This window comes from Ailuropoda melanoleuca, chromosome 8 (assembly GCF_002007445.2).
Source record: "Ailuropoda melanoleuca isolate Jingjing chromosome 8, ASM200744v2, whole genome shotgun sequence".
In the NCBI taxonomy this organism is placed as follows: Eukaryota; Metazoa; Chordata; class Mammalia; order Carnivora; family Ursidae; genus Ailuropoda; species Ailuropoda melanoleuca.
The window spans coordinates 127,732,550-127,748,818 of NC_048225.1; the positions used below are offsets into that span (position 1 = coordinate 127,732,550).

A 16,269-nucleotide genomic window follows, 5' to 3' on the forward strand; every position below is an offset into this window, starting at 1 on the left:
GTCGTCCCCCGAAAGGAGGTGCAGGCTGCCTCCCGCCACACAGGCCCCTCCCAGAAGAAAGTGCCAACAAGCCTTTGTGTCAGCACGGATGTCCACAAATACAGGGGTCAAGATGAAGGGCACTTAGGTTCGGGGGGCTGCTGGGGATTCCAGAATTAGAAAACTGGTCTCGGCCTCATTTGCATGCCCTGCTCAGAAATGGCGTCAGCCTGTGGCGCCCTCCCCTCCCCTCCCCTGTGCGCCCAGTTCCTGCGCCCAGTTCCTGCCGGCCTCTCCCCAGAGCCCTGTGTTTTCAGATCCAGCCCCCACTCCGCCCTCGGTCTTTACGTGTCAGAGCCCTGGGGCAACCTCTTTCAGGGGCGGTGAGAGATGAGATCTGTTTCAGTTCTCAGTTTTGCTTCATTTCATTTCCTCTTTCTGGTTCTTACCCCCTGTGGCTGGGGGAGGGGAAGAGGGAGGGCGGCCAGGCGGCCAGGCTGCACACGCGCTGGCACACGCGCGCACCTCCGCGGGGGAGAGGCACTGAAATCTGCGGGCACCTGCCTCCTGTACCACCCGCCACGTCGGACCCGACGCTGCCCGACAGGTGCTTGCTCGCCCATCAAGGGGTCTGTGTGGCGGGTGGGTGTGGAAGGGAGAGCTGCCGGGCCATCCAGGATGGCCGAGCCAGGCAGGCGCGCAGTCCACTTCCCTCCGGAGCGCCAAGCGTCAAGCTCACGGACCTGCGGCTTAGCCGCTGTCTGCCGCATCAGCTGGAAGCTGGGACCCCCTCCAGGGTGGAGTGGAGAGAGGAAGACCCCTGTGTGGGTGGGCGATACTAGCACTCAGACCAAGAAAGGGGAATGTGGGGTCCTCCAACGTGGTCCCACAGATCCGGTGAAGGTCAGGAGAGAAGCGGGAGCCTGGAGACACAGGCCAGGGTGGGTGTGGAGAAGCCCACGGCTCACGGGGACAGCACTGGTGTAGCCCCGGCAGCATGTTCCCTCTGCCACTCCTTGACCCTGAGACATGATGTCCACCTTTCTCTGCCTCTCTCCTTTCTGGAGAGGAGTCTCTTGCAGTTTTCCCCATTCTGTCCACGGCGCCCTCACTAAGCCCTTCAGAAACCCAGTCTTAGCCTAGATCCTTCCCACTGTGGTTTCAAAGCTCTCTGGCCGCTTGCTGCAGGAGCCAGGGCCCAGCTTCACCACAGTGCCTGCCTTCCTCTGCAAGGAGTGCCGAGCCACCTGCCCAGGCCTCTGCCGCCCCTCTCCTCTCGGTGGTAGGTGTGCACACAGCCACTCACCTAGGACTTGGACCTGTTGAAACTCGTCAATACTTACACCTCCAGGCCCCATGAGCAGAGATGCCCCCAGGGGAGCCCTCGGAGGAGCTGAAGGGGGTGGCAAGAGAGGGGTACTTAGATGGGGAGGACTTTCCATCTTGAATTGACTGGGAACAGACCTGGAGTTTTCGAACCAGTTTAAACATGAAAGAGAGGAAATTAAACATCAAGAAGCTCAGATCTTAACGTTGCTTAATGTGTTGTGAATTGGGTGGCTGTCGGGAGTCCCTCCTGCTCAGCACCCGGATGGAGCTAGAGCAGAGGGGGCCAAGGGCGCGCTCCCAGCCATTGCTCTGGGCCCTTGAGATGCCACGGTGGTCAGCCTGGTGGCGGTGATGGCGGCCACGGAAGCGGGAGCTCCACGCTGTCTAGCTTCTCCCACCTCACTCCTGTCCAGGGGCTGGCCCCCAGAAGGTCCTTTCTGATTGCCCTCCGTTATCACCGCTGGGTCTCCGTGGGTATGGAAACCAAAGGCAGACCCCTGCCCTGGAGAGCACTGTTCAGAAGAGACTTGAGGGGCCAATCCCTCACTCAGTTCTTTTTTTTTTTTTTTTTTAAAGATTTTATTTATTTATTCTACAGAGATAGAGACAGCCAGCGAGAGAGGGAACACAGCAGGGGGAGTGGGAGAGGAAGAAGCAGGCTCACAGCAGAAGAGCCTGATGTGGGGCTCGATCCCATAACGCAGGGATCACGCCCTGAGCCAAAGGCAGACGCCCAACCGCTGTGCCACCCAGGCGCCCCCCTCACTCAGTTCTTGAGTCAGTTCTACAACTTTCATTTCACTCCAGAGTATGTAAACATTGTCCCAGATGAGACCTCTTTGGCTCCCAGTCCCCATCTCCCAGCTGCCCCCTTTTCCTTCTCTTTCTTTTCCTCCTCTTCTCTCGGATTCCATTTTCCATGAAGTGTTAAGAACAACAGCCAACACACTACTTCAGGCACCGTGGAATCCTCCACACCCCATTTAACAGATGAGAAAACCAGGACAGAGAAGTAAAGTAACTACCGAGGTCCCCCCGCTGCTTCGTGCTGGAGCCAGGATGTGAGTCACGTGCTGTTGAGCTGCTGTGCTGCTCATGGGACAGGGAGGGGCACACCAGTCTCCCACTCTGGTTCCCACTTCTCTGGACACACCTGCGGCCCCTCCTCTCCCCACCCCTTCCCACCTCTCACCTCCCTACGCCCCACCCACATCCTTGGCTTCTCTTCACTTCTCCCTGCAAATCCTGGTTAAAGATGGGGTTTTAGGTGTGGGGCTGGTGCCAGGGGTCCAGCAGCACTTCACAGGGGGCCTCTCCCTGCAGGGGGCTGCAGCCTTCGCAGCTGAGGCCTGCAGGCAGCCGGGTTCTGTGGGTACCACTGAGACGCCGTAAGGCGGAGATGGCGGTGGGGGGTGGGTATTTGGCTCTGGCACCAGAGAACAAGGAACACCGTGTAAGGTGCAGGTAGGGTGTAGGGGAGGACAGACAGAGCAAAATAGGCAGTGACCTCCAATCTGTTAGTCTAGAACCCCTGGGAAATTCTCACAGGAGGCGAAATGCGGCAAAGAATCCTTTTGTCCACACTGAACCGGAGGTGGAAACGCGACAGGAGGTCAAGTCGATTGTGATGATCCAGAGGCTTATTCTCCAATCCTCCTCCTCTTCGCTGTTGCCACCCTTTCCACCACTAAGCTCTGTCACACTCAGCTCCCACGTGACCCGCCAACCACAGGTGGCCACACGGCAGGGGATGGAAGACCAGACTCCCAGAGGACGCCACAGCCCTGGCCAGCTCCCCCTATGGTGAACGGCTCTGCCCCCGGCGGCGCCCAGAAAGAGCAGGGTGTTCAGCCCTTCACCCAGGTGTCCGTTTGTCCAAGTCGGTGACCGCGGTCGGAGGGCCCCTCTGCCGGAGCGGGGGGTGCGCGCTCCACCCGCCGCCTGCCTCCGTCCTTCAGGGACATGGATGCCACCCAGCCCTGGCCCCGGGGACGCAGCCTCGCTTGCAGATCCCTGAAGGTGTCTGCCAGGGCCCATCGGGCTCCTGCCTCAGGAGACAGGACGGCCGGGGCTGAGGCAGCTGTTGCTGTGCCCAGGTGACAGGGGAGACGAGGCTACTCATGATGGAGAAGACGCTACCCCAGGGCATCCGGCCAGACGTCACCAGGACGTTGCAGCCAGTGACCACACGGCTGGGGGGCCGCAGAGGAAGGAAGAGGCCTCCGGGGTACAGACGCAGCACCAAGGCCAGCAGCAGGTGCTGGTGATGGTGCCCAGGGGCAGCGCGAAGGCCAGCTCCAACCTCTCAGCTGGGACCTGCTGGGGAAGCGCAGCAGACACAGACGCATGCCCCACACCTCACCCCGGGCCCCAAACACAGCCACCACCCACATTGCCTGGGTGGCCTGCAGGCCCGGAAGAGGTGGGTGTCTGGTCCGCAGCCACGGCCACCGTCGGCGTCCAGCAACACTTAGCGGGAGTGAGGAAGATGCTGTGGTGACGGGAGGACCGCGGGCGGCTCTCAGGACCATCTGGCAGAGGGCATCTCCGGGGGGCCAGCGGACGTCCCTGTGGACCCAGCTGCCCAGAAGGGGAGAGTTAGGGCCAGGCCCCCGTCTGCCAGAGCCAGGAGCTCCCGGAGCACAACTGCCCGGCAGCCAGGCCACGGCCGGGTTTTCCAGCCCATTGGCCAGGACGCCGCGACCCTCAGGGCTAGGAAATGGACGGGCGCAGCTGTCACTGGCACTCAGCACACTGCCTCCGAGGCGTTGCCCCAGACCGCGGGCAGCGGGGTATGGACACTGCCAGGTGTGAGAGCTGGTGCCCTGGTGCCTCCCATGGGGCCGGGGTGACAGCTGCATGGGCCTGTGTGCACCTGCGCGCGGGAAGGGCTCTGCCAGGTAGAGCAGGAGGGGACAAGGGGGCAGCCCCAAGCCTCCACGCAGGGAGAAGGCCAGAGTTATCCTGTATATCTGAGGGATGATGGGAACCAAACTGGAGCCTCCTCTTCCTGACCGTGTACAGAGGCCCCCTTCCCTGCATAAAGTGCCCCCTTGGGGCCTGGGGGCAGGGGTGGGGGGACACGGAGGTATGGAGTCCACACGGGTGTCCGAGAGAGAGCAGAGGTTCTGAAGTCACAGGTCTGCTCCTCACTAAACATGTGGCTTTAGTAAATTACTCCTCCGAGCCTCGGTTTTCTTGTTAAAAATTTCAGACAAAAGTCTCTGCTCCACAGGACTGGTGTGATTAAATGAGATAAAACATGTGAGGGGCGCCTGGGGGGCTCAGTCGTTAAGCATCTGCCTTTGGCTCAGGTCATGATCCCGGAGTCCTGGGCTCCCTGCTCAGTGGGGAGTCTGCTTCTCCCTCTGCCGTTCCCCCCGACTCGCTCGTGTTCTCTCTCTCAAATAAATATTTTTAAAAAATAAATAAAACATGGGAAAAAAGCATTTTGTATGTTGCTATTTGCATAAATGATTATTATTTAAAGTTTGGGGTGTTCACCGTGGACTGGAGCCAGGCATCGCACAGCTATCTATTGTTACCATGCCCGTGGAAGAGTGCCAACTAAAACACAGGTCAGAACTCACTGCAAGCGACCTTGGGACTAACGGCTGGGAGGGAAAGAGCAGAGGAAGTCACAGCTTCCTGTTCTCCCCTCTGGGAGCACAGCCTGTGGGGACCTGAGTGGCCTGCCCTCAGCTCTGCTCCTGAGTACGACGTAGTCCTACCAGCCTCTGTGGCCCTCCTGCCATCTCACCCTCTCCTGCTCTAGCCCGTGGAGCCAGAGGCCAGCAGCACCCTCACCCTCTCCTCCAGTCCCCAAGCTCAAGTCAGAGGTATGGGTGCTGAGATGCATCCTCACCACACCTCATCCTGTCTCCCCGTGATCTCAGTCCCAGCCGGAAAAAGTGCCTCCCTGGGTCTTCCCCTTTCGTGCCCGCATCCCTACCCTTTGCAGAATGTGCTGGGATGGGGAAACAGAGGAGGTGGGAGGTGAGTAGATAAGAGAGAGGGGCTTTTTCAAGGATTCCAAAATATTCAACACCTTCCTGCCGTCTGCCCGCTAATTAGCTTGATCTTCAACTCCCTCGGAGTGCTGGGGGAGGACAGGGACCCTTCAGGACAACCTACCAGCTGTGGGTTTGATGACCCCGATAGGAGAGACCCAGACTGGGTGCCAGGATGTTTGGTTCTTCCAGCAAGGGATGGGTGTGAAGTGGGTGGCAGAAGGGGGATGCCCTGTCCCAGTGCAGGGAGCCCCCCAGGCTACCTCCTGGCCTCAGGGACTGCTCCTGTGTGCTCCATGTCAGTCTGTCCGTCTGTTGGGGCCATGCGTCCTCTTCCAGCCATCCAGCACCACCTTGCCAGTCTGGCAGTGAAGATGTCTGTTGAATACAGAAGCTGGGTCAGGATTCCAGCGTCCTGCTGTGTATTTGAAACATAGGTCCTCTGATCTTTGGTTCTTGTCACCTGGATTTATTTCTAATTGAGTCCTTTCCTTGGTCTAAAACTAGCAGTACCCCCGTGGTTAGTAGAGAGGTGATGCCACCAGCTGGCTCGTCTAAGAACTCCACTTTGGATCCTTTTCTTTTTCTACTATTTTGTTAGTTCATGTGTTCATTCATTTGTTCATTCGTTCATTGATTCATTCATTCATTCACTAACCACAACATTTCTTGAACCCTTATTACGTGTCAGGCACTGTCCTAGATGCTGAGGAGACAAAAACAAATATACGGTCTCCTCCTCACAAAGTGTAATACACGTTTTGGGATGGTTGGGACCTCTAAGATCACCTAGTTCAACTTCTCTTTTTATAAGGAGAGAAAGTGACTTGGCCAAGGCCACTAGAGAAACGGTGGCAGAGTCAAGATCTGAGATAAAAGTCTCTTGAATCCTCAAATCTGTCTCTCTCCACGACATCACAAAACCCTTTAGACATTTTTTTTAAAGATTTTATTATTTATTTATTTGACAGAGAGAGACAGCCAGTGAGAGAGGGAACACAAGCAGGGGGAGTGGGAGAGGAAGAAGCAGGCTCCCCGCAGAGAAGCCTGATGTGGGGCTCGATCTCAGGGATCTGGGATCACGCCCTGAGCTGGAGGCAGACGCCCAACGACTGAGCCACCCGGGCACCCCCCTTTTAGGCATTTCTTTCCCCCTTCCAAAGGGCCCCAAACACTGGTCCCTGCCCTCGGGAAGTTCCCAGGCTGCCAAGGGTAAGAGCGCCAGGATGTGGACAGAGGGACAGTGAGGACCCCTCTCCAGATTGTCTTCATTCACAACCACTAGAAGAGAGGAGGAACTGGAACTTTACCAGCCCCGTTTTGTTTCTCAATTAGAGCAGGACCTGTATGGTAGATTATGGAGTCTGCCTTCCATGAAAAGGACTTCTAATGACTGGGCCTTCCCCTCAGTCCCCTGAATATCCACCCCTCTTTAGCTCACATGTTGCTCCAGCCCTGCTTCCCTGCGCCTGCACTCCCACGCCTTGGCAAAGAGGAACTGGGGAGGCAGAAGGGACCCACCTAACCCCCAAGAGCAGAAAGAGAAGGAAGCTTTGGGTTTGCACTTGCGGTGCAGACAGGTGCCCCAGGTGCCCCAGATCTTATTTTTAAAGATTTCTATTTATTGATTAGAGAGAGAGAGAGAGAGCACGAGCTGGGGGAGGGGCACAGGGAGAAGCAGGCTCCCTGCCGAGCAGGGAGCCCAATGCAGGACTCCATCCCAGGACCCCGGGATCACAACCTGAGCCAAAGACAGACGCCCAAAGGACTGAGCCACCCTGGTGCCCCAATAATTAAAAATCTTTTAAATCTTTTAAAAAAGAGATAAAAGGGGTGCCTGGGTGGCACAGCGGTTAAGCGTCTGCCTTTGGCTCAGGGTGTGATCCCAGCGTTATGGGATCGAGCCCCACATCAGGCTCTTTCGCTATGAGCCTGCTTCTTCCTCTCCCACTCCCCCCTGCTTGTGTTCCCTCTCTCCCTGGCTGTCTCTCTCTCTCTGTCAAATAAATAAATAAAATCTTTAAAAAAAAATAAAAATAAAAAAGAGAGAAAAGAATGAAAAAAGACCTAAAGAAATGGAGAGGTGTATTGAGTTCATGCACTGGAAGACTCAACAAGGTATCAGTTCTCTTTATTATTGGTCTGCAGATTCAATGCAATCCTAATCAAAACTCTAGCAGGCCTTTTTAAAAATAGAAATTAGCGAGCAGATTCTGGAGTTTATATGGAAACACAAATTGCCAAACAATTTTGTAGAATCGTCAAAACAATTTTGAAAAAAGGTAAAGTTGGTCTATTCAAATTACCTGATTTCAAGGCTTCTATAAAACAGCAGTATTCAAGACAGTGCAGTATTAGTGAAAGGACAGACATATTAATGGAACAGAATTGAGAGTCCTGAAATGGACCCACACATTTACAGTCAGATTTTTTTTTTAAGATTTTATTTATTTGAGAGCGAGACAGAGAGCACGGCGTATGGGGGAGGGACAGGAACAAGCAGACTCCCCGCTGAGTGGGGAGGCTGACCCGAGGCTAGATCCCAGGACATGAAGATCCTGACCTAAGCCAAAGTCAGACTCCCAACTGACTGAGCCACCCAGGCACCCTTACAGTTAGCTGGTTTTTGACAGAGGTGCAAAGAAAAGTCACTGAAGAATGCGTAGTCTTTTCAACAAATGGTTCAGTAACAGTAGAATATCCACATTAAAAAAAGAATGTGTACGAGAGACCTTCAATCCCTACCTCACACCATGCACAAAAATTAAACTCAGAATGGATCATAGATCTAAATGTACAACCTAAAACGCCAAAACTTCTAGAAGAAAACGAAGGAGAAAATGTGTGGCCTTGGGTTAGGCAAAGATTTCTTAGATACATCAAAACAATAATCTATTAAAGCAAAAACTGATAAATTGGACTTCATCAAAATTAAGAACTTCTGCTGTTTGAGAAACACTGAAGAGAATGAAAAGCCAAGCCACAGACTGAGAGAAAACATTTGCAAACCAGAAATCTGATAAAGGATGTATCTCGAATAAAAAGAGCTCTCAAAATTCAAAAATAAGAAAACAACTTTATTTATTTATAAAAATATTTTTTTCATTTATTTGTCAGAGAGAGAGAGAGAGAGAGTGCACAAGCAGGGGGAGCTGCAGGCAGACGGAGAAGCAGGCTCCCTGCTCAGCAAGGAGCCCAACACTGGGGTTCGATCCCAGGACACCAGGATCATGACCTGAGCCGAAGGCAGATGCTTCACGGGCTGAGCCACCGGGTGCCCCTCCCGCTCCCTACAGAGTCCTGAGGACGTCGTGTCGTGCCCCCCCACCCCCGCCTGGGGCTCTAGGCCAGGCGTGGCATCAGCGTTCCGCTCGACAGTAACTTCAGAGCCAGGCCTGCGCGGAGCCGACCTGACCTTACCCCGCGGCCGCTACCCACAGGGGGTCCAATCAGATGGCAGTGGTGCAGGATTGTGCCTCCGCGAGGGACAGAGACTTCCTTCCCCCGTTGGACCTGAATGAAGAAACCCGAGCCCCGTCGGTGTGCGCAGACTTCTCACCACGGTGCTGGAGGCCAGGGTGCGGAACACCGTGCAGCCCGCGGGGAGCCTCAGGGCATGCTGTCTAGACTGGCTCGTAGGACTATTGAAGCCACCGCGAATTAGGTTTTTTGTGACTTATCATGCGAAGCATCCTCATTCCAGCCAGAAGGGGAGGCAAGATTGGGGAACAGTATTTTTAGGGCAGAAGGAACCGGAGTGTTTGCTGAGTGTACCACTCGCTATGGTAAGGCAGGGATGCTGTGCAGGCATCTTCCCCTGAGCAAAGGACCTAAGACCCTACAGAGTTTGGGGGGAGCTGGAGCTCAGGGACTGGTGGCTCTTCACAGGCGTGAGCAGGGGAACACCATGGGCAGACGGTGGCCACTCTGGTGAGCCTGTGGTTGACTGGCTGGCACTCCGAGCCCCGGGGCGGGAGGCCGTCTGATTCTGAGCAGCGAGAGGCAACCCTGCCTGGTGTTCACGCAGAGGGGCTGTGAACAGATGCAACAGGTTTACAACTGGTCCTGATGGCTACTTGCTACCATGGCTACAGAATAATCAAATTGGCCTTGTCCTTGTGAAGCTTGTGAGACTGATTATTTATTATTCTTGGGAAGAAGTATTCCTCTCTCGGCCCAAGACCGATCTGTCCACCTGTGTTAAGCCCTCCTCTCAGATCTTGCTCCATCGGCCCTTCCTCTCGGGTTTCCCACAGACCCTTCCACTGCAAGGAACAGGAATCGCCTCGAGTTGCTTCCAGGGGTGAGACAGGCATTGAAGGAAAGGATGATGCTGGTCATGCCAGTAGCCTGGAAAAGCTCTGACCCTTTCCCAGCCGCCCCCACCTTTGCTTGCCTTCCTCCCCTGCAGCGCGCAGGAGTGTGGCCTGAGAGCAGGGCCCGGTGCAGTTTAGTTTCGGCAGATCGGAGTGGACTCAGGTGAGATAATGGGAGAACGGTATGGCGCTTAGGAAGCAAATTTTATCCTTTTCGCTTTTCTCGGGGCTCCTGTTGCTGCTTCTGTCAGCACAGCTGCTGCGTTCTCCTCCTCACAGCCCAGCTCCACTGCCTGCTCTTCCCTGGGCAGAGCCTGACTCCCCAGCACAGGTGACAGCCATAGTTCTCTGCTTCTGAAGATCCTCGGAGAAGAGTCAAGAATGTACTGTTGGTTTAATCAGCCGTGGCCACCGAGACATGAAATATGGGACTGTCCTTCCTGGAGACACATGGGGCAGCCAAAAAACATAGCCAGCGCGTCCTCCTCCTTCTCCCATAGTTCACAAGGGGCCTCCTCCACTAACATGGGCCAGGTTTTCTTTCTTTCTTCCTTTCTTTTTTAAAGATTTTATTTATTTATTTGATAGAGAGAAACACAGCAAGAGAGGGAACACAAGCAGCAGGAAGTCCAATGCAGGGCTCCATCCCAAGACCCTGGGATCATGACCTGAGCCGAAGAAAGATGCTTAACTGACTGAGCCACCCAGGAGCCCCCAAACTAGAATTTTTTTAAAAAAGAATATTCTTACATAACCACAGTACAATGATCAAAATCAAATTAACAATGCTACAATATTATCTAATCTAGAAACCTCCTTCGGATGTTGCCAAATGTCTCATAATCTTTCGTAGCAAAAGAAATCTCAGATGTGTGACATTCAGTCAGCATCTCTTCATAGTCTCCTTGAGGCTGAAGAGTTTTTTGTCTTTCATGACATTTTGAAATGTTACATATTTTTAAAGAGTAAAGGTTAGTTATTTTTTAAAAAGATTTATTTATTTATTCCAGGAGGGGGAGGGGCTGAGGGCGAGAGAGAATCCAAAGCAGATTCCCTGCTGAGTGTGGAGTTCGATGCGGGGCTCAATCCCATGACCTGGAGATCAGGACCTGAGCCAGAATCAAGAGTCGGACGCTCAAATGACTGAGTCACCCGGGCGCCCCAGAGGTCAGTTATTTTATATAACACCCTCAACTTGAATTTGTCTATTTCCTTATGATGAGACTTGAGTTATAAATCTGTGGCACTGTGTTCATTAAAAGTGTCATATCAGGAGGTGCGTGACATCTATTACCAGTGACGTTAGCTTCCATCATTGAGTTAAGGTGGCATCTGGAAGGTTTCTCCACTGTGAAGGTACCATTCTCCCTTTTGTAACTAATAAATATCCCGTGAGCAGCTGCTCTGAGACTACGTAAATATCCTGTTACTCCTCTAACCTTGACCCAGTATCTTCAGCATCCATTGATGATTCTTGTCTGAATCAATCATTTCTGTCACAGTTGCCAGATGGTGATTTTGATGTGGTGGTGTTAAAGCCAGAGCCTTTTCCTGACAGGTGCGATTGCTCTAGGACATTTAGTCCTGCAGGAATTTGCTGCCTGGCAGGAACACATCCCTGAATTTTGCCCAACCCCCTGCTCTTCTCCTTACAGCTCTCATGAGAAACTGCATTTGAGAACTGTTATATTTAACATATCACCTCCAAGCCCACTCATCATAACCCTCTGAAAAGTCATGATTCGGTGGGGGAGTGTTGCACTGAGAAGTGTTTTTGAGTAGCTAAGATGTTAGGGGTTTCCCCACCTCTTCTGGCTCCCAGAAGTCCACACGCAATGGTCAAGAGCCTAGCCATGGCCAATCAGTGCATTAGCTTTAGTCACAAAAATCTAGTATGGCAAAGAATTCACTAGGGCCTAAAATTTGACAAGAAAAGGAATAATTTTCCTCGACCTGGCCTCAAGTAGTTTCAGACTACAGAAATAGTTTTCCCTAACGAGATTACATAACTGCACTTTTTTCCGCTATGCCTGGAACAAAATGTTGATCTCTTTTGGGACTGTGCTTTTCCTAAGGCACTGAAGAATAATCACACGCTTTATCATTCTCCCATTTTGCTGACGGGACCTCCAGAGCTTGACCCTGTCTCCTAGCTGTGCCTGGTCGGGGATGACTTCTGGGCCGCAGTGGCTAGCCCACCGCAGCCCCACACAGGGTCCGTGATTTCTCCGGTCTTGTGCGGTGCTGCTCCAGCTGAGGCTCGCGGAGGCTGACTCAAGGAAGCGGGAGGGAGGGGGACCCCACAGGAGTTTAAGCTACACTGGGAAACCTCCAGGCTAGGAGGACACAGCACAAATACAGGCAGGCCCCACAGAGGCTAGGGCTGGGGCTATATATGCCACCTCTTTTTTCCCCATTCTTCTCTTTCTTGACGGATTTCCCTTGTAAGGTAACAGAAATTATAAAGCTATTTTTAGAAGTGACAGAAAAATTCCTCATAGGAAATCCCTTTGTTTGGGAAAATTATTCAATAACTGCTTGAGGTAGAAGGTGGCACCCCAAAGGGTGGGGGTGAGCACACCGGAGACCTTGGGAAAGCCTGCTGTCAGTCTTTTCTCTGTCTCATCACAAGTCCCACTGCTGTGGGGGAGGACAGGGCCCAAACAGCAAGACCCAGTTCTGGCATTTTCCACGTCTGGACTGATCTGCACGGATTCCAGGGAGGTACCCTGCAGGCTGGTGTGGGGCAGCACCCCCGGACAAGAGCACACTGAACTGTTCATAGAAGTGCCACCGAAACACGGAGCCAGTGACGGGTGTCACAGGCAGGAGGGGATGCTCACAGGTTCTGAGCTTCATATCCTCCCCCGGCTGTCGCTGCCTAAGAGGTGGTAGTAGATGGCCTAATAACACCCAATGAGCCCTCGGAGATGCAGTCACTGGGATCCATATGCCAATTTTTTGACTGTGCACCAAACAGAAGGAAAAATGACCTCAGACTAACCTCTCTCACTTTAGAGACTTTTTCAATCAGCAATATAACAAAGTAACAGTCTTTTTTTCTTTTTTCTTTAAAGATTTTATTCATCCATTTAGAGAGGGAGATAGAGAGCACACGAGCAGGGGGCAGGGTGGGGGGCAGGAGCAGAGGGAAAGGGAGAATCCCAAGCTGACTCCCTGCTGAACAGGGAGCAGGGAGTCGACACAGGACTCAATCCCTCAGGACACGATCCCTGGACCGAAGATCATGACCTGAGCCGAATTCAAGAGTCAGAGGCTTGGAGTGCCTGGGTGGCTCAGTCATCAAGCGTCTGCCTTTGGCTCAGGTCATGATCCCAGGGTCCTGGGATCGAGCCGCCGCATCGGGCTCCCTGCTCAATGGGAAGCCTGCTTCTTCCTCTCCCACTCTCCCTGCTTGTGTTGTCTCTCTGTCAAATAAATAAAATCCTAAAAAAAAAAAAGAGGCTTAACCGACTGAGCCACCCAGGCACCCCTAGAAATTATACCTTATATCTATGAAATATTAGAAATAATTATTTCTTTAGTGTTTGAAGAACCTTTCACATTGATTCATTCTGCCCTCACAACTCTGTGAGGCAAGCACTATTATTGCCCCCCTTTTAAAGATAAGGAAAGTGAGGGGGTGCCTGGCTGGCTCAGTCAGGGGAGCATGTGACTCTTGATCTTAGGTATGTGAGTTCGAGTCCCACATTGGGTATAGAGGTTTTTTGGGTTTTTGTTTTTAAAGATTTTATTTATGTATTTGAAAAAGGGAGAGAGAATGAGCAAGGAGGAGGGGCAGAGGGAGAAGCAGACTCCCACTGAGCCTGATGCAGGGCTCGATCCCAGGACCCCGAGATGATGACTCAAGCCAAAGGCAGATGCTTCACCAACTTAGCCACCCAGCCACCCCAAAAATAAAATCTTAAAACAAAACAAAAGATAAGGAAACTGAGGCCCAGAATTCAGCCCGAGTTCACCCAAGTAAGTCAACAGTGATTTTGTGATTTGAACACAGGCAGCACGACACCATTTTATCAATCCAAGGGATCTGGCTACAACATTATTAGGACTATTCAGGGTGTAGCAAGATGGCTGATTATATAAAACCCAATAACTTTCTTTTATAACAAAAACAATTTGCTTAAATACAATTAAATGTCTTTTCAAAATAGCAGTCAAAAATTTAAAATATCTATGAATATACTTGCAAAGAAAGAAACAAAAGCCTAGATGAAAAACAATAAAAGATTTCCTGGAGCCTAACGCAAGAGCCAAATGGAAGGTCACGCCACACTCCTGGGCAGGACAGTCATCATAGTGAACTTGTCAATGCTCCCAAGTTTAAAAATAAAATGCTTCATCAAAATTAAAAAAATGTTTATGTTTCAAAGGACACTAGCAAGAAAGTGAAAAGACAACTCATAGAGCAGGAGAAAACGCTTACAAATCACGTATCTGAAGTACTTGGATTCATAACAAATAACAAATTATTACAACTCAACAATAAAAAGACAACCCCATTTTTAAAAGGGTAAAGGATCTGAAGGCATTTTTCCAAAGGAAAGATAGAAATGGTGACTATCAGGGTGCCTGGGTGGCTCAGACGGTTAAGTGTCCCATTTTTGGTTTTGGATCAGGTCGTGATCTCAGGGTTGTGGGACGGAGCCCTGCGTCACCCCAAGTTGGGCTCCACGCTCAGCACGAAGTCTGCCTGAGATTTCCTTTCCCCCTCTCCCTCTCCTCCCCACTCTCTCATTTAGTAAATAAATCTTAGAAAGAAAGAAAGAAAGAAAGAGAGAAAGAAAGAAAGAAAGAAAGAAAGAAAGAAAGAAAGAGAAAGGAAGGAAGGAAGAAAGGAATGGTGAATATCTAGAAACAACTGCACGGATAAATAAATTGTGGTCTAGCCATACAATGAAATATTCTTTGGCCATAACAAGGAATGAAGCACAGACATGCCCTACGACATGCGTGAACCTTGAAAACATGATGGTAAGTGAAAGAAGTCAGACACATAAAGTCACATATTCTCTGATTCCATTTATGTGAAATGTCCATAATGGGCAAATCCAGAGAGATAGAAAGTCGATTAGTGGTTGCCATGAGCAGGGGAAAATGGGGAGGCTCTGATAATGGGTGTAGGGTTTCTCCGGGGTGAGAAAATGATGTGGAATTATATAATTGTGATACCTGCGCTACTTTGAGAACAGAGCACTTCAAGTACCCTTTTATTTTTACTTATTTTTTAAGTAGGCTCCATGCCCAACACGGGGCTCAAACTAACAACCCTGAGCTTGAGAGCTGCATGCTCTACCAGCTGAGCCAGCCAGGTGCCCCAGGACGCTTTTAAAAAAGGTAATATGGTTTATAAATCACATCTCAGTTTTTTTTAAGAAGGAAAAAAGTAATGTAATTTCTTTTTTTCCCTTTTTTTTTAAGTAAGCTGCACAACCGTCAAGGAGCCCAACTTGGGGATTTAAGTCACCACCCCGAGATCAAGACCTGAGCTGAGATCGAGTCACTGTCCACCAACTGAGCCACCCAGGTGCCCCCTAAACAATGTATTTTCAGACTTCGAACAACATAGTATTTGGGGATAAGGGGCAACAGGAAAACAATGCTATTTAACCTGAAATTCTTTGGGAAAATACACCGTCAGAATAGGCAAGGAAATGTAGAAGACAGTGGGACTCGGCTTGCCCTAAAAGGTATTAAAATATAGACAGAATTATTCAATAAAGACGCCGTAGCAAAAGAACAAATACATCAATACGAAAGAATGAAAAACATAATATCGTATATATAAAATCTCCTATATGATAAAGGTGCTGTTTGTACAGAAGTGACATTTATTAAATAATGAAGGGAAAACACTAATTTGGATTTCAAATTAATCTGCATTCTATTAATCCTACCAGGTCGTAAACTCATTTGAAAATTAGCACCGCACGCTATCCATTGAACCGAGTGTCCTTACAGCTCCAAAACCCTCCAACACTGTCTGTCAGTGGGCAGCGACAACGGCCCACCCCGAGCCCCCCCCAACCGAGCTGCCCCGGCCCGTGCGCCCCGGCCCGCCCCCTCACCTCCGCCGTCCACCACCCACCCCGAGGCCCCCCGGCGGCCGTGCGCCCCGGCCCGCCCCTCACCTCCGCCGTCCACCACCCACCCGGAGGCCCCCCGGCGGCCGTGCGAGCCCGTCCCTCACCTCCGCTCTCCTGCCCAGGCGCCGACGCCCCCTCGCGGTGCACCCCGGAGGCCCTGCTCTGAAAGCAGTGGTTGGCGCACACACGTAAAACAACCAGAGAAATTCATCACATGACCTTTGGGACGCACCATGTGCCTTTCCCTAAACAGGTAACAGAAACGTGAAGCGGGTCACACCGGCGCGAAGGCTCTCTCCCCGGCCCGAAGACGTAGCTGGACGCGGGGAGAAACCTGTTTAGTTTCCTGACTCATGCGTATTGTTTTGTAGGCTACCAGCTTGCCCACAACAAACATGGACTTCATCGCCCCGATTCCGCCTTGATATGCGCTGCGGCAGCCATCTTTCTCAAGGGCAGGGCGCAAGCCGGAAGGTCACACCCTACCTGTCTCAGATAACGCCGGCCGCCTTGAAATCAACAAGAGTC

The 16,269-nt window shown here is 51.7% G+C and overlaps 1 long non-coding RNA gene across 2 annotated transcripts; it reads right to left on the reverse strand.

Annotated features, from left to right (window-relative positions):
• Positions 1-178: 178 nt before the first annotated feature.
• Positions 179-16,238, reverse strand: LOC105241622. 2 transcript variants are annotated; one of them, XR_002144437.2, is made up of 3 exons: positions 15,846-16,238; positions 5,582-5,696; positions 179-3,888 (listed from the first exon to the last, which is right to left on the reverse strand). It is a non-coding gene; the product is annotated as an uncharacterized LOC105241622 (long non-coding RNA). The 2 variants fall into 2 exon arrangements; XR_002144438.2 differs by having other exon boundaries at positions 5,443-5,696.
• Between the last annotated feature and the right edge of the window lie 31 nt (positions 16,239-16,269).